We start from the raw sequence: 25,279 nt of genomic DNA, 5'->3' as shown, positions 1-25,279 counted from the left end.
TAGGCAGATAAATGTTAGCGTGGCTCCATAGCTTAGCGGTTAAACTTCGATTGCATATCTGTCACCGATGCCTGTCACTGGCGTAGCCAGGGGGATGGGGGGGGGGGGGGTGAGATGAGGTGTTGAAGGGCTTCAAACCCTCCGAAATTTTTCGATTTTACATGTGCATATACACGCACACATACAAACGCACGCAAGAACACGCATAAAGGTTGGTTGACTTCCCTCCCCCCCGGAAATTTCTGACGTACTCTACTGGTGCCTATAAAACCGCGCCCACAAAACCGCGGCGCGCTTGTCAATCACCTATGTAAGAGTCGTGCAATCTGGTTTTCTTTCGAGCCATAAGTATACTATATCTGTGCTAATCTAAATACCGCGCATATCGGAAACTAAAGGCCCGTCGTTCCTAATAAAATATGATCTTTGGCTCGGCTATGATATCAGAATCTCTGATGACATTTACCAGGATGTTTAAGAAGTTTTCGACTTAAAACCAGCGACGCGAACATATGTCTGTATGGGTACACTAACTATCTGAAACACGCGAAAAGTGCTTGACGTCACGGAAAGGAGCAAATGTGATTGGTTGGACTGGGTTCACAAATTCTGTCTGTATGGGACAGTGATGGGTGGGGGCGGTGCTTGTATTTATTCTTAGTTTGTAACCGACTATATAGCTTGTTGCAATATCGTGCGTGACATTCCGACTGTAAAGTTACTGTATATTTTATTTATTTATTTATTTATTGTACCCTCAGGGTCAACAACCGTTACAGAGGGAAGCGGTAAAACATTAAAAACAAGATTGTAAGTACAAAGAGGCACTACAATGTTTCTGATTATGCAATTATAGAGTTCATGATAGGCACGATATAGGATGTATTTACAGCAGAATTATACATATATTAGGAAAAATAACAGTGTAATGCTTGTAAATATACAATAATAGCTATTAAATGCAAAACACAACAGGTAACAGTGCAATGTTGTGACTTATACAAACATGGCTATTAGGATGCAAAATACAACAAGGTATTACAAAAAATGGCTTAATAAAGTGACAGTGTCATGATCTGAAATTGTTACTAGCGATGCGGGAAGGCAATTCCAATCATTTGATGTGCGCGGCATGTATGACTGTCGGAATGATTCAGTTTTAGACGACGGATGCCAACCTTATGAGCGTGATCCAAACGGCGCGAGACATAATGGGGAGGAAGTATTAGCAAATCACGCAGGTAGTAATGATGATGATAAAGTTTGTGAAAAAAGGGTTAAGCGGAGCATTGTACGACGAGAAGCAAGCGTAGGTAACTTAAGGTTAGTTTTCATTAGTGTGATGCTCGCGAATCGAAACGCGAGCATCATATGCTACCACAAAGGAGCCATATATATACAGCAGGAGACGTAGCCAAGGAGGGGGAGGGAGGGTTCAAAGCCCCCCGAAATTTTTCATCAATTTTGCTTGCGTATATATTCACGCACACATACAAACGCACGCACGAACATACATAAAGTATGGTCACCCCCCCCCCCCCCCCCCAGCCTCCACCAAAAAAAAAAATAATAATTTCTGGCTACGCCGCTGATATGCAGCAATCCGACTGTTGGTGCTGAAAACTAAAGGAGAGCTGCTGCAGGGTGCGACCTGAGGTCTCTGTATGAGTAAATGAACTTAGCACGAGCAGTTCTATGCGCGTGGCAGTCGTGCGTGTGTAATTTGTCGGTGCCTACGCTGTAGTCATTCACGAGGGGGTATTGTTACGAAGGGAGCGCTGCGCCTTTGGTCTAGCGTTTCCTCTGATTAGCTGAGCATTCCGCTGCACTGTATGCTTCTGTTGAGACTTTCAAGCACAACTCGTCTGGCGGCCCCGCTTAATGGGCTTTGCGACCGCCCGCTGTCTTCCGCTAAAGCGTCGTCCTTAGTCGTCGTATCCACCAGGTGTGCTTGCGACGATGATGTATTTAAGTGTCGTTCTTATTTCTAATAAACCAGTTGTGAGTTTTGCGCTCGTGTTGTTTTATACTCCTCTTCGTCCGTGTCTAGTGTTGCGCAGTGAACGATGAGTCGTATCCACGGCCGGTTTTGAAAGAAAGAAAGAAAGAAAGAAAGAAAGAAAGAAAGAAAGAAAGAAAGAAAGAAAGAAAGAAAGAAAGAAAGAAAGAAAGAAAGAAAGAAAGAAAGAAAGAAAGAAAGAAAGAAATACTTTGTATCACACGTGAACAGCTGGGAAAGAGGAACTTGGGGTCTCTATATGTAGCCGCACTAAAGCGTCGAGCAGATCGGGAAGCTTCAATGACTTTCACATTTACATTTAATAAACTGTCCGACTTTAGAGGATACAAGTCCCTATTTAGAGACTATAATATGCAAATCAAACACTAGGATCCGTGTGAAGCGAAACTTTTGTGAACGCTTCAATACTTTGAAACTGACGGTGGTGCGTTTACTGTCATCCTATGCACTATGCGACGTAATGTTTTTTTTTTATTTTTAAAAGATATCTACGAACCAGATCGGGGCACGGCGTGATACGTCTACACGCAGTTATGGCGAATGTGATTTACGGCGCTTGTCTGCAGGGAAAAAGGGTGTCGTACGACACACATCTAAATAAGTTAATTTCGCGAATCCGTGCTTCTTGCGTCACGGTTGACAAAAGAAGGAACATATTCATATCTGTAATGTATACGTATGTTTACCTTGACAATTAACACCCAAAACTCAGAGGGACCCTTGTACATTAGTCGACTCGAAGGCGAAAGCCATTCCGCGTGGCTGTTTTACCGTGCACTTCGTATCACGCGAACCGCGCTTTCTAATTTTTAAAGGCGCCCGTTCCTGCGTTGAGCGGCGTCGCCGTTGGCGTCGTCGGCGTAACCGATAGAGCGAACGAGGACGAAAAGAAAGCGAACGCGGAGTCTGCCGATATCACGAGTCACCGGTCTCTAACCTCGCTTTTTTCCTCCGTCACGCTCGCTGGCCCCTCGGTCGGAGCTCGTGCGCATGCACGGCTGGCACGTGCACTGCGGCTGGCTTCGCTTGTCGTAACGAGGCTGTCGGTGTTTCGCTTGGTTCGCGACGTCTGCAATGCACAGAGTGACGTGCGTAGCACTCGAGCGCTGGCAGTTTCTGTGGCAGTATGTAACGAATGTTACATTGCTACAACTGCGGATAGCCAAAACTTCAAACACACTTGGCGTTGCCCCAACACAAAGCTGCGTTCAGAATTCGCATTAGGGAGTATCGTAATCGGTGAATTTTTTTCGCCGCGCGAACGCCGCCTAGAAGCCACGCTTGATAGGAACGCCGCTTTATTTTTTTTTACTCACGCGAACGCTGAAAAGACAAAGTGAACGCGGTGCTCGCGCGGTCACTTTATCGTCACTATTTGCTTCATTTCGCTCATGGTGGCGTTACGTTCAACGTCACGTTCGCATGAGTCATATAAGTCTTTCGCATTGGTGAATAAAACAGCTGTTCTCTTATTGCTTCTCCGCGCTAAACAGGAGACGTCAGTTGCGTAATGCCCATGCGGCTTAGAGAAAGCATTATCACTGGTAGCCTTTATTGAAAGTCACCAATGTGTTGCTGTTAAATGACACAAACTAGCTATAACATTTATGCGGTGCTGGGCTGAATTGAGCCGGTAAAGTGTATATTCAGGCCGTATTGTTTGAAGATATGTTCACGCGCGCAACGCGCGGCCTTCGCATAAGCACCGCTGAGTCATACAGCGTGCCCAAACGGGAGCGAGAGAAAGGAGCTCGACCGCATCGCACGTATCATACAAATATCTCGAAAGTAATAATAACTGTTCGCGTTTTACGTCCCAAAGGCACAATATGATTATCAGGGACGCCTTAGTGGAGCGCTCCAAAAATTTTGACCACCTGGGATTCTTTAATGTGCACCTAAATCTGAGTACACTGGCCTCGAGGATTTCGCCTCCAGCGAAATGCGGCCGCCGCGGCCTGGATTCGACCCCGCAACCTCCGGGTCAGCAGTCGAGCACCAAAGCATTTCGTCAGTCCTAATTGCAGTAATAACTTTTTGAAAGTTCTAAATGAGTGCTCTGTGGATGGCGAGAAACTAAATATATGTACTTCGGGGATTATTTTTATTTTTATAGCACTGATTAGTAAGTACACTTGTTTAGAAGGGTGAAATGCGTTTTTAAAAGTATACTCTTCAAATTTTCTCGTTATCATCGCTATGTGTACACCATCTGCACCGCCGAATTTAACACAATTCGCAAATAACCGACCGCGAATATTTTTATCCTTTCTTGCTCTTTGCTGAGTTCAGCCTACGTTAATATTATTTTGCTCATTGTTTGATTGACTGATTGATTTGTGAAGTTATAAGTAACATCTTTTTTGAGATGTTTAACATTTTTTTAGACGGGCTTGCCCCTCTTCTCTCCTTCCAAGACTCTTTAGTGTCATCGCCGGCCACTCGACCGCTTTTCTGACGCGCATCTTTCGGTTCTTGAGAGATAGAATTGGTCAAGTTACGCACTTGGCATTTGAAACTAGTGAAATGCCAGCGAGCCGACTAAACAGCCAATGCCAGTCGTGCCGTTTTCAAAAACGCTTTGGTGGCAATGCAGTAACGGAGCGGCAGATTGAGATGAGTTTGCAGGGGCCCTGCAACAAACACTTTTGCAGCATCGCCAGAAAACGCTGCTGATCGGTAGTCGAGGCTCCTGAGAACACGCGAGCCGAACATTATAGCGCAGCACGCGGCCTGGAATTTACAATTGACTGTCAAAGTGAGCTAGAAATCGTTCCCTCTTCTCTCGACAAATGATGTAATATACCCAAACGACCGCGCCATATACGCAAGTTCACGGCCATTGGCTGATTTGAGCATCGCGAGCTGCATAGTTACCGCGACCGCCGCGGGAAGCCGCCACGTGCCTGCGCGCTCGCTGGCGATCACACTGATAGCAAGCCGCACGTTCGAAGAAAAAAAAAAAAATGTGCTCAAGGCCATGACGCACGCGTGACGTAACTTCTTTCCCTCGTGTCATCCCTGCCTGCTTGGCTTCCAGAGCGCTCGTATGGACGAGAGAAGAGAAAAAACAATTACAGCGTGCGACAAATCTCTCTAACTCCGCTCGTACTCGGCGGATTCTAAAAAAAAATTGCGGCAGTCGATTCGTGAGGTGATAAACTCCTTTAATGAAGCCATTAGATGGTTACTTTGAAAAGTGTTGCAGGGCCCTTTTAAGAGAAGACGCCTGTATTTAGTCTATCCATCTAGAGTGTAATTGATATAAGGATACAATTATAAACGCTATGCTCAGAGAAAAATTCAAGATGAACCTAAGCCTTGAGTTGGGTGTCTGCTAGTGGCACTTGTACGAAAAAAAAATCAAAAAAAAAAAAAACGCCAGGCCAGTGCGGAAAGCGCAGCACAGTCACAGCGAAAGCTGGAAGAGCGGCATTTCTAGAGCTCGTTGTATACTCTCTTAAGGCTACTAATACAAGTACACTAGCCCACTACGCCATAAATCACAATATTTGTGAAGTTGGGTAGCACCTACAACGCCATCATTCGTCGTTCTGTGCAGAAACGAGGTACCAGCTACACTTCTGTAAGGCATTATGTGCACTTTGTGGACGTGAAGACTGATGAAGATCACGAATTATGGCTCAGCCCTTTGTAATGGGTTGGAAGCTTTAAACGGCTCACCAGTGACGCATTTCGCATTGTGTGATGGCCGGTCGCTATTTCACTCTCCCATCATGCAATATAACATACGTTGACGTGAGAAAGAGAGACAGAGAGAGGAGGGAATAACTTTATTGAGACCCTGAGGAAACGGATCATGTGCTTATGGGCTTCCTTGGCAACCAATGCAAGTGCACTTGCGATGAACCCACTACGCTATAACTCATCATAATTTCTGTGTAGTAGGGAAGCAGCCACTATGCCATTTTTCTTCATTCAACGGAGAGCCGTGGTACCCGCTAAAAACATGTAAGGCATTATGCGCGCTTTGTTGATGTTGTGCCTGATGACGATGAAGAATTATGGCAGAGCCATTTGTAATGGGTTGGAAGCATTCAACAACCTACTCGTTGCGCAATTCGCATTGTGTGAGGCCTGGTTACAGAATTCACGCCGTGTGACGCCTGTTTGTTATTTCACTCTTCTATCACGCTATGTTACATAGAGTGGTTCCTTCCGGACATGAAGCCTGTATAGCGTCTTTTTGCAAGGCAGATCCAAGCACCAGCATGGCTCTGATGAGAGAGCCAGTATCCTGAGACATGCTGAAAAAGAACTTGAAGCTCGCTTGCGTGAACACCTGCATCAGTTAATAGCAGCGGAATGCACCCAGGCAGGCACATTCTCAGAAGAGATAAAAAGCACGAAACAGAAGCTAGAGCTGATTGACCAAGAACGATATCGGGGAGCAATAATTCGAGCTCGAGCAGAAAACTTGTTCGCGGGAGAAATGCCAACAAAGCGAGCTCTGGGAGCTGAAAAGAGATATGCTTGCAAAAATTAAATAAGTGAAATAGATTATAAAGGAGCAATGTACAAGAAGAAAGAAACAATAGCCGGCGTTTTTTTCGAATACTACAAAGAGTTATTTACACCAATCAGTGTACAGGCTGATCGTTTTAAAAGTGATTTCATTTCATTAATGCCAAAACTGGCTGATGAAAGGAAGGATTTTATAGAAAGGCCCATAACAGAAGAGGAGGTAAGAAAAGCAATTCATAAGCTAAACAATGGCAAGTCTCCGGGACCGGACGGCTTGAGTGCTGCAGTTTACAAGGCATTTCAAGACGTTATTGCACCTGTTTTGACGGAAGTATTTAACGAGGCCTTTGAACGTAAACAATTACCACCATCTTTTTTGTCAGTTCACACGGTGTTAATACCAAAAACAGAAGATCCAGTGAAATTACGAAGTGTTACTGCATATAGACCAATTAGCTTAACTAACGTAGACTACAAGATATTGATGAAAGTATTGGCCAGAAGACTACAAACAGTTATGAAGGAACTGGTCGGGTCCCACCAAACTTGTGGTATAAAGGGAAGAAAAATAACGACTAATATACACATAGCACGGTCAATCCTGGAAAGTTGTGAAGCTATGCATCTCAATGTTGCCATGCTACAAATTGACCTTGAAAAGGCATTTGACCGCGTGCCGCATGACTTGCTCCTTTCGATACTTGACCACGTGAATGTAGGGAATTTGATCAGCAACGGAGTGCGAATGGCTTACACAGGATGCACGACTAGATTGGTAATAAATAAAACGGCGGGTGAGCGTATACCTGTGCTGCGCTCAGTGAGACAAGGGTGCCCACTATCACCCCTGCTTTTCGCCATTTTTCTCGAACCATTCTGTTTAAGCGTAATTAATAACAGCGAGATACGCGGTCTTAAGTTACATAAAGCAGAGGTCAGCCTCCTGGCGTATGCAGATGACATTGCAGTATTCTGTACCAGTTATGAGAGTATAATGCATACTGTTAATGCCGTGAAAAGTTTTTGCCAGGTGGGCGGTAGCGCCGTGAACTGGGATAAATGTCTTGGATTCTGGCACGGGGAATGGGACGTCACACCAAGAGTATTTCTCAACATTAAATGGCAAGAAACCCCAGCGAAGTATTTAGGAGTGCCGCTGGAGTTCTACTGCGACAGTGAACAGTATTGGAGAAAAGAAACACAGGCTTTACGCAATAAGGCAGAGAAATGGAAAGGTTGGGGCATTTCCATATTTGCACGGGCCACAGCGTGCAACTTGTTTCTAGTGAGCAAGCTGTGGTACGTCATGCAAGTTCTGCACTGCAGTAGAATAAACGTGCAAAATATACACAGAGTATTTGCAGTCTTCATTTGGAGTTCTGTCTGGGAAAAATCGAGCCGTACAAACCTCTTCAGAAAAGTACGAGATGGTGGACTTGGATTGGTTCATTTGTACATAAGACAACTAGTCAATCGTTTTCTTTTCCTTCGTGATGTAAATGACCCTTTTTTGAGAACTGTAATACAACTACGGCTGTCTAGAGTGCTGCCGGAATTTATAATATCGTCAGAAAATGTGCAAGGGCCAATTCAGGGGTATCTAAAGGAAGTTGTTTCTTCTTTTCGCTTCCTGTCAGTGCGATTTTCGTTAGAATATCTTACTGAAGTCTCACGTAAGAAATTGTATAAAGACCTTGTCTGTATTTTATTGCCAGTGCCACTGTACCGTCAACTATACTGTGAAGGCCCAGGACAGGATGTTCTGAAACGTGTTAAAAAGATGCTTGTAGCGCCAGGGGTTAAAACCTTTTTCTTTAAATTACACACTGGTACTTTACCAGTTAAAACATGGTTGGTAGATAGGGGATTATTCGTACCTTGGGGCACACATTGTTTCTTATGCAATAAACCGGAAACAATTGAACACGTGTTTATAGACTGCTGGAGCGGGGTGTTCTTCTGGGACATATTACAGAGAACTTTGAAAAAAGAGTTACCGTTAAGTCCACACGGCATCCGTTTTCTTTCTGTTAAAAATGATGATGGAGTACCTTTCGACCTAGTCATGCTCCTGGGCCTGCATAGTATATGGCAAACTCGAACTGCCTTTGACAATGCGGATGTACAAGTGAGATCTGTACGGGAATATTTCTGCGAATCAGTGTGCCGTTTTCTTGAAGTGCTGAAAGGGCAGGAGGATGTACCAGAGTGGATTTCACGAGTGGAACTATTGTTGCGCATGCCAAAGTTTTGATTGTAGTCAGCTCAGTGCTGACGGTTCATAATTTCACTTTGTAATTGTATAGCTCTACCTTTTTTTTGTGAGTATGTAAATAGTCTTGGTATGCAAGGCAATAAAGAAAAAAAAAAACCCAGCATGGCTCTGAGGTAGAACAGTGGGCTCCCACGCAGAAGGCCGAGGTTCGAACCCCGTTCCATCCTGGAAATTTTTTCTATTTCGTTTTTTTTTCTTATTTCGCGCGATAGTGGTTACGGACACCGGCGGCAGCGACGGCGGACAACTACGGCGCAAAAAACGGCCGTTGAAATGATCTCATAACAGCTTTCGCTGTAAAACGACACGGACAAAAGAAGTTAGGGAGACACACCACAGCTCTATGGAGCGTCCCCCTCTCTTCTTTTTTCCGTGTCGTTTTTTTGCGCTGTTTTCAAAGAGAAGAAATAGGAGAGAAGGAAAGGCAGGGAGGTTAACTAGTTTAGGTTTACCAGAGCCCTCCACTACAGCGTCTATCATAATCATATCGTTGCTTTGGGACGTTAAACCCCAATAATTATTATTGCTACCAACATCCTCCTACAGGAAAGACACCAAGACCACTAGCTTTCTTTTTTTTTTTCGGAAGTTTACCCATCGAAATAAAGGAATAAATATGCGAATGCTGGCCGCTTGCAGCAAAATACATCAATAGGGTTCGACGGTTCGGCTCATGGAGCCAAGAATCATAGTCCGGTCGTCTGTGGAGGTGATTGTAGCTGCTGATGCTGGATCTGTGCAGCGTGGGCAGGAATATCCCCGAATGGTCCATGGTGATTCTGTGGCGAGACACATGTAACCGATGGTGTAAGTGCCGCCCACTCGGCACTCTCCGCAACACCATACTTTCCGCTGACGTTAAAGGTGCCAGGAAGGTTTCAACCACACGATCGAACTAAATTTTGGCTCCAAGGTTAAAGCAAAGAGAAGGAGAGAGAGAAAAAGACACTCACAGGATCCCTTATGCATTCGCCTAATACGACACGAAAATGAAAGCCATCCGGTGTGGCTATTTTACCTTGCACGTTTGGTCACGTGAACGCGTCCGTGAAAGCGAAGTGCGCGCGCTGCTTGCTTCATTGCGCTACCGTCTTTTCGTTCAAGGTTACGTTCGCATGAGACATTAAAGGCATTTGCGTTAATAAATAAATAAATAAATAAATAAATAAATAAATAAATAAATAAATAAATAAATAAATAAATAAATAAATAAATAAATAAATAAATAAATCTTTACATTACGCATTCAGGGACCACATATGAAGACAGCTTAAAAGCAGGTTCAGAAATGATCATGATGGGCGTCGTGTGCATCATTAGAAAGGCGAAGCCTGCAGAGTGACGACGTGCATCACCGCTATGTATTCTATGCTCGTGTTCCCCTCTCTGCAATGTATTCGTTCATTCTCCGAAGCCCATTTCTTGTGCTGTGTGGCGAAATAACCGCGCTTATGGGATTGAGCGTTCGCCCTCTGATTGCAGCCTCCATTTCTATATGCCGCGCCGGACGAAATAACCTTTGCGAACTACGGTATACGGCCGCGTTCGCATTTGTTCTTGTCTCGTTTTTTTTTTCTCTCTAGAAGAGTTGCGTGCGCTCTGTTTCACGCTCACATTGTCTCCTCTGCGAAACCGTCTCTTCATCCATCTGTCACTAGTGCGTTCTTCCTCCGACATTTGCCATGCATCAATGACCTATCAAGGACCATCTGTGCATTCGTCGCCTATGCGCGCGCACGCACGCACGCACGCACGCACGCACGCACGCACGCACGCACGCACGCACCACACACACACACACACACACACACACACACACACACACACACACACACACACACACACACACACACACACACACACACACACTTGCGCTCATTCGAATTAGCAGGCTTTTAATAAACGCTGTTAAACGCCGAGGATAGCGTGAGGCAGCTGGGTCTATATTCACTAATTTTTCCTGATTTGTGTTCAATCCACCTGTGCCTATCGTAGAAATTAGCGGCAGGTGTGCGAACAGACGAACAATCGCTCCAGACGAATAATCTTTCGGACGAACAATCGCTCGTATACCTAGAAGTAAGTTGCGTGAATACAGGCCAACGCTCCTTGTGTAAGCTTTTTGTACGCAGTATACGAAAGTCGTGAAGGTGATCTAGGCTAGTAGTAGTAGAAAAAACTTTATTATGTACAGAAATCAGACAGGCTAGAACCTCAGTGCCCCGCAGGGAATATAGGGGTGTTTTAGCAGTGACGGTAATAGAGTACCGTTTACGCCACGGTATTACTGTTCCGTGTTAAATGTACCGCGATCAGAAAAGCTTATCGCTGCGCGATTTGCTCGATGCGTGTGAAGTTGATAATTGCGGCTAATACACGTTTTGCAGATTTAAAAAGCGGCGTGCCGACCACGACGGCATGGTATTTCCGTACTCGCCGTACGGTTAACCGGCACTGCTAAAACATCCTAATATAATTGTCACTACGAATAAGCTAAACAAGCCGCCGACAAAGCACACTTCGCTTCCTAATGGTTGATTTCTGCGATACGGGGGTATATAATAATAATAATAATAATAATAATAATAATAATAATAATATAATAATAATAATAATAATAATAATAATAATAATAATAATAATAATAATAATAATAATAATAATAAACTTCTTTATTTCCATCAACGATGGAGGATACTGTGGGTAAAAGTCGGTTGGGGACACAAGCAACTTGACAAAGGCCCGCAGCCACCTCTACAATGCAGTTAGCGATAGCAAAAATATAAAGAAATAAAAAAAAATATGCAGAAGCAGAGCACATATTCAGGATACAGAATATTCAAATTAATGTACTTTAATATGAAACAGTGATAGAAGTAAGTAGAAAATGAAAAAAAAAATTCGAAGCTTTCACTAAGCTGCGCAAGGCTTGACACAGCGAAACATGACGATTCTGAAGACTAATCTAGTTGCTTCTAGGTTGTTTCTAGGCCTCAGCTATGTGATGCAGGTAGGTTGTTGTTAGATCGTTGCTAGGCTTTAGCTAGGTGATGCTAGGTAGTTTCTACGTTTATTCTCAGCGCAGAGAGGTTCGAGTTAAACCACAGACAGTCACAGACACGACACCGATGTCCAAACTCCAGAGACAGAAACTCGCGCTGAAACCAAGCGTTCGCACCTCTCACAGATCTACGGGCACGTCATCGTTGGCGTAGGCGCCTTCCATCGCTTCGGTTTCTTCTGGCTCCCGCCGTTGCCTTTCCCGCTCCCTAGTATTCTCTCGTACGTACTCGGGGTTTTCGGCTCGCCGCCGTCCCTTCGCAGCCATTTGTTGGGCTAACTGTTGCCTTCATTTTTAGTGGACCAGTGGTTATTAGTGGGATTTACCCAACTTCTGTGGCGCGTACCCGTTTATGATGATGAGTTTTATGGATCGGCCCACAAGGTACGATTTGCTAAACATCTTCACTGTTAAAAAGCAAGATAACTCTCTTATTTATCATGTGAGCATAAATCGATGAAATGTTTGCGCAGTGCTCGTGCAGAAGTTATTCGCAACTCAATATCTAATTTACGAAATGAATCTAAAACGGGTGACAGTGTGTATGATATTCTCTGCATAGAATAACTTGCTCGCGCAGTGACCACCTTCCACTGTGCTTCAAATCAAGCGCACGATGGTCGGACGCACAACACGCTCACGGTCGGAAACGGCAGCAAAATGAGATACGTTTCTGAATGTCGACTACAAAGAGAGAGCGAGTTCACGTTCATCGCTGTGCTTCTCGCGCCATTCTCTCGTGGAGGGCAGTCAGTGATTGATAGCCGTTCGTGATTCTCCTCGCTCGCCACTTCTATTGAGTGTACGCCCCCTTGGGCGGCCGCTGGGGCTTAATTCCACACCTTTCGATTCTTCTGAGGCGAACGTTCTTTCAGGGAACCGCATTGGGCGGGCTTCACCACTTTTCGGACACTATACCGCTGCTCACCAATGTCATCATCACCATCATAATCATCGTCATCATTCTCAGCCTGTTTTAGCTGGACGAGGGCCTCTGCCAATGCTCTCCCGTTTACCCTATCCTGTGCGAGCTGATTCCATTTCATCCCTGCAAACTTCTTAGTTTCGTCACTACATCTAACTCTCTGCCTTCCTCGACTGCGTTTCCCATCCCTTGGTAACAATTGCTGCTTTTACTGTCCACCGGTTGTCTGTTCTGCGCATCACGTGGCCAGCCCAGGTCCATTTCTTTCACTTGGTGTCAGTCAGGATATATGCTACACTACCCCTGTTTGTTCCCTGACCCATTCGGCGGTCCTCCGATCTCTTAATGCTACTCCTTCCATTTTAATTTCTATTGCGCGCTGAGTGGTCCTCAACTTTTTCTCTATAGTCGCTTTGTTATCCTCCGTGTTTCAGCCCCATATCTTAGAACAGGCAGTATACAGTGATTGTATGCTTTTAGCTTTTATGACAGTGGCAGATTTCCTTTCATTATTTGGGATTGCCAGCCGAATGCGCTCCAGCCCATTCTTATTTTTAGGTGAATTTCCTTTTCGTGATTAGGCTCTCCTGTTAGTATAGTTGTCCTAGGTATACATACTCTCGTATACACTTCAATGTGTGTTTCAGTGTATGTTTCCAATCGTGAAATCTTTCTCTTTCACCAGGCTATTCAGCACTGTGCTTGTCTTCATCATATTCATTTCTCGGTTTAATTCGTCAATCGTCTTTCCTCACCAATATACACTTCTGCAAGCTTACTCGGGGAAGGACGGGCTGACGGCGCAAACGCTTATCAAAAAGTGGCGGAACAACAATGCCTATTCAACGAAACACAATGAGAAAAAAAAAACGCTACATAATAAACAGAACGGAAAATCAAAATCAAATAGATTACGGAGAACAGAACAGCTCTTGGATGAAGACGACAAATCGCTGACGTGTTTAAATAAAAAATTCGTAAACAGAGGGCTGGAGTCGACGTTTCGACAAGGGGACTTTTCTTCTTGGCTGCAACTTTTTTTTAGGCCATTCAATTTAGACGTATTCATTCCAGTTGCAACTGAAGGAGGAAGCCGGTTCCGCTAAGTAATGGTTTTTGGAATCGAGAAAGCACGCTGAAAGTTCTGATATAATTTTTGAAATGATCTCTGTGGCCTTCATTTCCCTGCGCGAGTGCGTCATATTTGTTCTGGAAGGACACACAAGGGCCTAGTGAATTGTAGGTGGTGCCATCTAGCGTCGCCACTTGTCGGTCCTGCCACGATATGTGTTGGCCTTAGAAACACGCTGAAAAGCGACGACGCTCATTTACGAACACGAAATCTGCTTTTATTTGACTTTTCTATTGCGACTGCTTTTATTGCTAAAGCCACGTAGATTCGGAGAGGTGGAAAGGGCAGTGGCTCTCCGCATGGCTAATTCCGTGTAGCGATACATTATATGCCTCAGAAGAGTGCTTTGCTTTTCCTGTTAGCACTTTTCCATAAGGCATTTTTCGAAAGTGCTGTGTGTTATCTCGAAATAAATAAATAAATAAATAAATAAATAAATAAATAAATAAATAAATAAATAAATAAATAAATAAATAAATAAAACTCACAGGGTCCCTTATGCAATCGCCTGGGACGACTCGAAGGTGAAAGCCATCTTTTTCTTCTCAGTCGAGGTACTGCTCCTCCCTCGCCCCCTCCGAAATCTTTCTGCACCTAACGTGGTTGGTTATGCACTGCCTCCAAGATTGGAGGCATTGCAAGCTTCCTGCCCCTCACCTTGTTTTGCGCTGCCTCTGTGATCGTCCCACGGTATACCAAGCGACGATGTCATGTGATGACGTCATCATGTGACGTCACGTTATGCGGCGTAATGATGACTTCACAAAATTTGGCGATCTGTGACATCACGATGACGTTACATGGCGACGTCATCACGTGATGTTTTTTTTTTATGGCTCGTGTTGACGCCGCCGATGCGCCAACGGTCAATTTTGGTGTTTGATGAGGCATATAAGGCTTTCGCCTTAATAAATGAATAAATATATAAATAAATAAATAAGCAGGAGAAGCAGCATGCGAGCTCTTTGCTACAGGTGGACCAAGCCTCGGAAAAGTTGCCGGCAATCGCTCTGACCAAACGTCACCTATAAAACGTGGTACAACGTGAAAGCAACTCAGTGCGCGTTGTTGGAATTACTTCGACCAACAGATGAGCGCGCAGATCGCGTGCCGAGCCACACTTGGGAGGAAAAATGTAGAGCTCACTCGGACTCACTCAAGAAATATATTTTGCGCTTAGGGCTCACTCTGACTCGGACTCACCAATTTTTTTTTCAGTCGGACTCACTCAGACTCGCACTCACGGCTCGATCTGAGTATGGGTGAGTCTGAGTGAGTCGACTGATGAGTGAGTTTGGCGACCTACGTGCGTGGCGAACGAGCGTCGACGGCGACGGAAGCGTCGCCACTGAACCATCAGTTTCCAAAGAACGTCTTGCCGCCCCTTCGCGTATTTGTGTCGTTCGCAAGATGCTGCTTAAATGTAACACGCCAACCTAAAGAAAGTAACAAACTCATCTCATGCCAGTGACACGTTAAAGATGGTTAACTCAAACTTCATTTACGCCTTAGCTGCACAGCTCCAAGCATGACAGAATTTCAGGGGAACATGGCGGCTTGAAGTGATTAGAAGTGGTTGAACGGGCAATGTCGCTGGATCCGGCTTTTCGACAAGTGGACCTGTCTTCGTCAATGCAGCAACTAATGGCGTCTGCGCCAGTCTGTCGTTTATGTGTCTTCTCTCGTCTTCGTTTCTTTGCGCTTCACATACTTAGTATATATCAATACTGGTGTAAATCAAGGAGGGCGGTCCTGACCCCCCCTCCCCTTGTGTTCAGACTGGGGGGACACCCTTGCAACTCCCCACCCCTTTGATGTTTACTTTTCAAACATCATATCTGAATTGCTTGACAGTGAAGTATAATGCACTGTCCGTAAAGCCAACTCTTCAATACGAAGGCCTTCCACAGAGCAGAAAAGAAGTGCAAAAGTGAAAGCTGCTTTCCGTTTCAAAAGGAACTGCAGAGCACAAGCTTTCTGAAATGCTACGGGTTGACGCTCCGCATTATTTTATTATTCGGGGCTTTAAAATTCAAAGTAAAATGCAAAGAATTCCCGATCGTCTACCGTCATTTATTTATGTCGACGGTTTGGCGGAAGTCACTGACATTGAAGCATGAATCTAGTTGCTACTCGTTAGACTATGATCGTGTTATTTAAAAGGAATAATGACCGTTTCTTAAATTTTATTTCGAAGCGCGATATTATTTTTTACACGATTAGAAATAAAACCTATACTTAATAAAACAAAATAGCCGCCATGTCAAGATGTGTCCCCCCTTGCGATTTTTCTGGATTGACGCCACTCCACATTAGCAGGGTGTATGTGTGCGCCTTTCTTATCACTCTCGCCTAACCGCTTCTCCTCCACTTTTTTGGTTCAGGGAGGGTGAGCAAGCGTACACATACAACGTGCTAAGGAAGGCAAGTTGCACAGCGTTGCAAAAAAATGTGTATCTCGTTCACCATTCGTTTACACGTGCACACGCAAATGTGATTACATTTTTATTCTCTCGTAAATGTGCGTAACTGCGGTAAGTCGTAACTAGAAGTTCGACGCAATCACGTCACGAAGAGCTAGGTTCGTTTTCACAAAAGCTAATTGTAGCCTGCATGACGACGCGTTTACGCAACTAATAGAGGGTGTGTCCAGATAAGATCGAACACGAGGTCCCGGTCACCATTCCCGATTTTGATGAAATTTACTGTAGGTCTAGGCATTACACCCAGAACAATGGTTTCGCAGTTAGTTCTGCGAAAAAAAAATTTTTTGCTCACCTGAAAAAAAATATACAAATTTTGGCCGCAAAAAACACTTTTCCGCCAATTTCGCGATTTCTGAGTTTTGAGCGCACTTAGGGAAAAAACGATGCACTTCTTCGTCACAATATTTATTCCCCTTAAAGAACAAGTAAAATACAATCTTATGAGTCTATTATTTCCCTTGCTTGTCGAAGCACTTTTGAAGAAAAAAATGACAAACTTGGCAAATCGCACAAAATACCTGTGTTTCAGGAATTTATTGCTGCAAGCAAGTTAAAGTGAGGATAATAAAAATCGGTACATATTAACTTTGATACTTGCGCTCTCTTTTAAAATAATTTGCGTGGTTTTATCGCGCTCCGTTTTACTTGATAATTGGGCTGAAACGTAAGTGATATACCAAAAACGCCGAACTTTGAAAATGATTTTCTCAAAAAGCAAAAAGTCCATTTTTAATTTTTTTTAAATCCCTCTGATTGAAGTCAATGACGTCATCTACCATTCTGCAGAAAAAAAACGTTGCATTATTTTGGTTGGCAACAAGTTATAGTGCGTCAAATGTGACCATGCCATCCTAGCGGCCGCGTCGTTCGTTACGCGCTGAAACTCGGATATAAGTTGTTAGTAATACTTGTACGTGACATAATCACGAATCAGCAGCTCCACACCAACAAATGCGCAGCAAGGTGTCACGGTTCAGCAAGCTTTGTCTTGCGATCAGCCGCTTGACAAACCCGCAGCAGCGGCCGCTCGATGCTGCGGGCACTCACATTACATGAGTGCCGCTTCGACTGCGGATGAGCCCCGCTTACGCGCCAAATTACGCTCAGAGGACAAACGAGAGAATGAATGCATCACTGTGAAACTTAAAGGCTCTTAAGTGCCAAAAAACGTCATACTATGCAACGAAAACTCTGCCGGCAATTTCCCAGTGAGCGCCTTCAATAGAGCACGCATGTATTTTTTCCCTGCTGTTATGCCCGAAGCCACAAATTATCGTGATAAACGGTTGACTTGCGTTGAATATTCTATGTGCGGAGGCACAACAATGCAGTATTGTAAAAGCGGTTCTTTAAGGAAGCAATGGACTTGGACACACTTCTTTTCACGGCCGGCTGACACAAGTGTTCTGGCACGAGATGAAGAACAACTGCAGTTTGAGTTGTTCGACCATCGGAAGCACGTATGACAGCTTTCTTTAAATGTCAATGGCTTTCTTTTGTGTCATATGTTGCTCATAGAATGAACCTAATTATCTTTAGGCCATCAGAAGAGAGAAAGCAACACATGAGCGCACTATTGGAGGCGCTCACTGGGAAATTGCCAGCAGAGTTTTCGTTGCATAGTATGACATTTGTTGGCTCTTAACAGCCTTTAACATTCGCAGTGATGCACTCCTTCTCTCGTATGTCCACTGAGCGTAGTTGTCAAGCGGCTGATCGCAAGACAAAGCTTGCTGAACCGTGACACCTGGCTGCGCATTTGTTGGTGTGGAGCTGCTGATATGTGATTATGTCACGTACAAGTATTTTTAACAACTTATATCCGAGTTTCAGCACATAACGAACGACGCGGCCGCTAGGATGGCATGGCCACATTTGACGCACTATAACTTGTTGCCAACCAAAATAATGCAACGTTTTTTTTTTTTTTTCTGCAGAATGGTAGATGACGTCCCTGACTTCAATCAGAGGGATTTTTTTAAAAAAATTAAAAATGGCCTTTTTGAGAAAATCATTTTCAAAGTTCGGCGTTTTTGGTATATCACTTACGTTTCAGCCCAATTATCAAGTAAAACGGAGCGCGATAAAACCACGCAAATTATTTTAAAGGAGAGCGCAAGTATCAAAGTTAATATTCACCGATTTTTATTATCCTCACTTTAACTTGCTTGCAGCAATAAATTCCTGAAACACAGGTATTTTGTGCGATTTGCCAAGTTTGTCATTTTTTTCTTCAAAAGTGCTTCGACAAGCAAGGGAAATAATAGACTCATAAGATTGTATTTCACTTGTTCTTTAAGGGGAATAAATATTGTGACGAAGAAGTGCACCGTTTTTTCCCTAAGTGCGCTCAAAATTCAGAAATCGCGAAATTGGCGGAAATGTGTTTTTTGCGGCCACAATTTGTATATTTTTTTTCAGGTGAGCAAAATTTTTTTCGCAGAACTGCGAAACCATTGTTCTGGGTGTAATGCCTAGACCTACAGTAAATTTCATCAAAATCGGGAATGGTGACCGGGACCTCGTGTTCGATCTTATCTGGACACACCCTAGAGAAACCCAGTGAGAACATTGCAAATGTGTATGCGAAAAATAAAGTGGATAGTTACACAAAATGTAGATTATGGGAGTTTGATAGCTATATCAGAAGGACAAATTTATTGCCGAGGGCGCTGCTTTGGACTTAGAACTGTACTTAATGAAATATTTTCTGATGGGCTCTGATGGCGTAGGTGTATTATGTAAGGGATGCATTAGTTTAGCACATTTACAATAACGATACACTACAGGAATGGCTCCTCTTGCATATTTTTATTAATACGATTTATAAATGATGTTGGCGTTCTTCATTGGCGGCGGCTACTCCTCTAAAAAAACTAAAGGCTCAACGAAGATTGTAGAAAAGGAAGCGCAACGCCATGACCATAGACTCACTGATCATTTTCGATTATCACATATTGATGTTAAGAAGCGCAATTTTTCACTGCCAAAGGCTGCGAGTGTGACGACGAGTGCGCGAATCCCTGATGCATTTGTATAAACGGTGGTGCCGAAATGGCGTCATGAAACGTGGCATCCGGTTCGGCAGACCGTGCGCGCATCTCCCCTCTGCACTCGAATGCAGCGAAAGGAGGATGAGGACAAAGCATCGGCCATTGTCGCGAGCGCAGCCCCGTCATATGACATGTGTGTCAGCTAGATGCGACATCGCAAAGTATCTCGTCCTCTTGCGGGTCGGGGTCACTCGTGTATATCGCCAAAGCTGGTTGCTCGGGTGAAGTACGGTGCAGTTGCTGAGCGGGGAAGCCAGAGCTGCCCACCAGGCACCACTTATGGCAATGTTCTGCACTCGATAAAGGGCGAATGGCCAATACAGGCTTTGCAAGGTACGAATCATCGTGAAGCGCTGCTTACGGATTCAAACACACAGCTATTATATGCACACTATGGAAGCCAGAGCGGCCTGATCAGGGTGGTTTAGGGGTACGGGGACTGACAAACCAGAGTACTGACTCTCGTATGTCAGGTCGCGGGATCGAATCCCGGCCGCGGCGGCTGCATTTTTGATGGAGGTGAGAATGTTTGAGGCCCGTGTACTTAGATTTAGGTGCACGTTAAAGAACCCCAGGAGGTTGAAATTTCCGGAGCCCTCCACTACGGCGTCTCTCATAATCATAGCGTGGTTTTGGGACGTTAAACCCCAGATATTATTATACCCTCGTATGTCGTCTCGTGTCTTATTTTGTGTATTTTTCTGCGCTACAAATCGTTTCAGGTATACAACCAAACACTGCAGGCCCAAATGGTCACAGTTCCACACTACTGACCGCACACGTACCGCCTCAGTACAAGTGACTGCTACTTAAATGTCTGGAAGTACTAAGGCACTGTGAACAATTTTGGTGGTCTGGCAACGTCCCGTCTATCCCCGCAGAGGACCCGCGCCTCCCCATTTCACAGTAAAGGACTTTCCTCCCTTCCTTCCAGACGCCCGCACGTTTAACGCTTCTTTACAAAAAAATGTTCTAGGTATCCTAAAGGAAATCGTTCGGTGTCCGAGCCAGCAAGTTTAATAGGCGGGATAAAGTCAGTTTGGACCTCAGCAGCCCGAAGTCACGTGACCTGAGAACGCATGACGTCATTGATAGAGCGGCACTTCGTTGTCGATCCTGGTTTTTGAAGCAGTGATACTGGCAAAGCACCGAGAACTGCGATAGGGGCACGGTGTAGTCTATCGGCCCCCCAGTGACACGGGTGAGGGAGAGAACCCTTTATTGAAAGGCAGAGAATTTAGCCGGCGTACGGAAATCGCTTACATATTGAGGGACCATGATACTACTCTGCGTGGGGAAGTGGGGAAAGAAAGACAGGAGGAGAGAGGCGTGAAAACATGAAGTGAAAATGTTGAGAGGAAAAAAAAAATCTGACGCTGAGTTTTCTGCCTCCTGGGCGGCGACGTGCGACGGTATAGAGTCCTTCAGTGTGTGCATCGTCATACAATAAGATGACAAATTTCGCTGTATGAAAGGTGAATGACGGTGAAAGGCAAGGTATACAACTAGAGCTTGTCGAGCTGAGCGATACTATCCAAATTTGTAAATAGAAGTTTCATCGCACGCCACCACCGCACGCCAATGGCACGCCAATCACCGACGTTGGTAAAATGGCGACTCTTATATGCAACGCCAGGCATAACCTTGCGTTTCATTAAAATTATGCGGCGGTGTAATATGAGGTCATACGTGACGTCGGCTCAGATCACGTGACCTAGACCTCTAGAGGTGCTAGTGGACACCCCTTAATAGACGCTATAACAGTTGTTGGACGGCTGTATTGTGTTGTCTCGCGCTGTACGCACAGTGCCGTCCCCGAAGACGGTTGCAAGGCGCTGCCGCTAACTGTGCGTCGTCGACGTAATGTGTTAGAGGCTAATGCGCGTTACTGGCGGCATTTTTCGTTTCTTTTTTTTTTTACTTGTGCGGACAGCCTAGTCCTGAAAAACGACCAAGGAGCAGCGTCATTTAACATAACGCGTGATGTGGTTTCTGAAAGCCGTTTGCAAGGAGCTAAGTAATCGCACAAACGCGTCTGACCTTACTGTTTGATGTTTTAACTTGGAATACCGCATAAAAGCTGTTAGCGCAGGCACAAATGCAGCACGTAGACGTTTTTTCCTTTCGTTTTCTGCATTAAAAAAAATTGGCTGAGACTGCTATGTATGCGAATATACGAAATGTGTCTGTTTATGAACATTAGTTTTTCTTTCTTTTTTTTTGCTTTATGCATTATGCGCAACAACTTCCGAGTTTCCCTCCTAAACATTGTACTCATCACTACTGACTGCTAACTAGCTCTGAGAAAATGATCATAATTCAACAGAACGGTAAACCGGGCTAGGCGGTGCGCGTTCATTGCTTTTGCCTCATGTCAGCAGACGTTCACAACACCTATATACCACATCGGATAATACAAACTGGCGTGCAAAAGCGCAAAGTACTGACTGGTTTATAATTACACCTGTTAGTGACAATTATATGAGCTAGTGCAAGCGCACAGTCGTGGCAGTTTGGGCGTGTTGGCAAGACATGACCAATAAAATTTAAGTGCACAACCAGACGGGGACAGAAAAGCGCCCGTGTGTCTTACGTATTCTTTTCTGTCCTCGTCTGGTTGTGTGCTTAAATTTTAATGGTTACGCGAGCGCACGCCTGCGTTTTCAAGCGACGCTTGTATTGTCTCACAATCGTCGTTGGCGTTGTACGCGTGACCGAAAAAAAAAAAAAAAAAAACCGGCGCCCGCGATCGCAAAGAAATGCGGCCCTCGAAGGTGCGCCGGTCACCCGCGTATTTGTATGTGCGCCGTCTTCCAATATAATCGATGTTCTCTCGATCGTCGGCTTGTCGGCGATCAGCCGTTTCTGATATGGCAATCTGATCTTTTATCGATGTGACCTGTCACTTCACGTTGCCACATTTCATTGTTGCCTGGATATGAACGCATGACCGCCGTTGTTGCCTGCACCAGCTGAAGTGTTGCGCTGCTAAGAACGTGGATGAAGGTCCGATTCCGGGCTTGGAGATAGTTAGGAGGGAGCATTGCGCAATGCGAAAGAGAGAGAGAGAAAGAAAGAGAAGTAGTACCTTGTTAAAATGGCTGATTGGGCGAGTTGGTGATTCATGATACTTAGAAATACGAGCGCGTAACTTTTACAGGGACTTAGAAAGCCAAGCGCTTGTCCTTGTCTTCCTAAGTCCCTGCATAAGTTACGCGCTCGTATTTCTAGGAAGTAATTAATAATAATATTTGGGGTTTAACGTCCCAAAACCACGATATGATTATGAGAGATGCCGTAGTGGAGGGCTCCGGAAATTTCGACCACCTGGGGTTCTTTAACGTGCACCTAAATCTAAGTACACGGGCATCAAACATTTTCGCCCGCATCGAAAATGTGGCCGCCGCGGCCGGGATTCGATCCCGCGACCTTCGGGTCGGCAGTCGAGCGCCATAACCACTAGACCACCGTGGCGGGGCATTTCTAAGAAGTAGTACTTCAGGCACACACACGCCAAGCTTCGCTTGCCCACATTTTCGCGACAGGGCGAGGGATCCAGAAATTTTTTTTCGCTTACGGTTTACTGAAATTCGGCGACTGCAGCTCGCGCTAATAGCTGGGGATGGTGTCTGCATGCGTTGGCTACATATAGCGAAAACTGCTGAGCATTGAATGAACAATTGGAGGGGGGCGAAACGTCGAGCCGACTTATTATGAACGACGATTGCTTCACCGGAAGCACAAGACGGGAGCTGGATTTGATGCGGCAATGTCATGTCGAGGGAAGGAGGTTACGACAGCACGTCATGCTCTGCGTGGACGTTCATTGTCTCTCTGTCAGAGATCGTCGTCGTTCTGCTCACTCCCACAAAAGTTCTGACGAAGCTTCTGCCTGTAAGGGCGTTCCACCATATGCCTTAGACACCGTTTAGAGTCCTGATATGAAGAACACCAGAAGAGCTCTTGTTGTGGTTCGATTTTATGTGTGCTTGCACTACCATACCATGAATTAGTTGTTCATCGTTCTTCGTTCCTAGTTCCCCTATATAAAGTTACCGTGCGCAATTCACCCTTTTTTAGGCGAAAGCCTTAGATGCCTCATCCAGCGCGAAAACTTAGCGTCAGCCTCCCGTGGCGTCTGCGTCAACACGAGCGATGCAAAAAATCAACACGTGAGGACGTCATGACGAAGTCACATATCGCCAAAAATTTTTGAAGTCATCATGACGTCGCTGTGACGTCACATAACGTGACGTCATCACATGGCATCGTCGCTTGGTCAAAGGGGCCGATTACGGAGGCAGTGCAAAACCAGGTGAGGTGCAGAACGCTTGCAATGCCTCCGATCTTGGAAGCATGCAGTGCAAAACCACTTCAGGTGCAGAAAGCTTTCAGAAGGGGGCGGGGAGGATCAATACATCGACTGAGAAGAAAAAGATAGCTTTCGCCTCGGAGTCATATTAGGCGAATGCATGAGGGACCCTATGAGTCTTTTTTTCCCTCCCACTTCAACAAGAAAAATTACCGGGGCCCCTTATGAGCTTTCGGTGATTTCAACGCGAAAGCCTATATGGCCTTTTAAAGAAGGCGCTTTTTTCACGCGAACGCCATAAAGACGGAAGTGCCACGTTTGAAAGGAACGCAGCTTTATTTATTTTTTTAATCACGCGAAAGCCGCAGATAGGAAGTGAACGCACAGCTCGCGCGCGTCGAGCCACCGTATTTTTGTACCGTCTTCGTGATCACGCCGGCTCTATCCTGTGATGACGCATATAAGGTTTTCGCCTTCATAACTTCATACTTCCCCAGTGCACTGTATAGCCCACCATTTGGTTAACATCTCCGGGTTTTATTCAGTTTTGCCTCTCTTCCTCTTTGCTATAGGTGTCGACCAGCAGCAAACTATACCTTACTTCAGTGTAACAGCGCACCACAACAAAACAACCGGACTGAAAGGCGAAGAACGACACACGCAGCCTTTCAGTCCGGTTGTTTTGGTGTTGTGCGCTGTTACAGTGAAGTATGAACAGTCGCTCAAGTTGCCGCCCTATTGCAAGCTGTATCCTTCGCTATGTTAGACCCTTAATGAAAACCAACAGACAATAAAAGCAAGCAAGCGATAGGGAACGTTCTTTGTAGTCTTTAACTAATTTCTTCACACTTACTTCATAATTACTAAAATAAAGTGGACGAAAAGACAACTTGCCGCCGGCAGTGACCGAACTTACAACCTTCGGACCATAGGTTGCAGGTTCGGTCTTTGCCGGCGGCAAGTTGTCTTTTCGTCCACTTTACTTTCTTCATGAAATCGATGGTTTGACGAAGCATCGTCTGGTCGGGAAGGAGCATGAAGAAGAAACGAAATGAAATAACGCCGACCAAATGAAAGGTTTTATAAACATTAAAAAAGACGTTTCGGCTACCGTACGGTGAACAAGGCTACCGTACGGTAGCCGAAACGTCTATTTTAATGTTTATATAACCTTTCATTTGGTCGGCGTTATTTCATTTCGTTTCTTCTTCTTTACTTTCTTCACAATTATATCACAATTACTAAAATAGAGTTAAAAGACTACAAGATAACGCCCCCTATACCCTATTTGCTTCGTTCTCTGTTGGTTTTCATTAAGGTTGTGTCTAACAAAGAAAAACGAGCCCTTAAATTGTCCTGCTATGTCAGAACGTTTCTCGTACGCAAATCTTTTGCAACAAGCGTGGACTGCTGTGCGGCAGTAAAGCTCTTCCGCCGTATTTGCTGCTTCCGTTGTCACTAAGTACGCGCTGCCTGCGACTTACGACGAGCGCGGCTGCTGCACGCGCCCAGATCAATGACTGGAGCCAC

The 25,279-nt window shown here is 44.9% G+C and overlaps 1 protein-coding gene across 1 annotated transcript in view; it reads left to right on the top strand.

The window, feature by feature from the left end:
* Positions 1 to 25,279, top strand: part of LOC119404686 (cAMP-dependent protein kinase catalytic subunit 1) — a 319,288-nt gene that overhangs the window by 14,474 nt on the left and 279,535 nt on the right. The gene's annotated exons all lie outside the window — the stretch shown is intronic.

Source organism: Rhipicephalus sanguineus, chromosome 9 (genome assembly GCF_013339695.2).
Source record: "Rhipicephalus sanguineus isolate Rsan-2018 chromosome 9, BIME_Rsan_1.4, whole genome shotgun sequence".
Classification (NCBI taxonomy): Eukaryota; Metazoa; Arthropoda; class Arachnida; order Ixodida; family Ixodidae; genus Rhipicephalus; species Rhipicephalus sanguineus.
The sequence above is the reverse complement of the archived record's forward strand: the minus strand, read 5'-3'. Positions and strand labels throughout refer to the sequence as shown.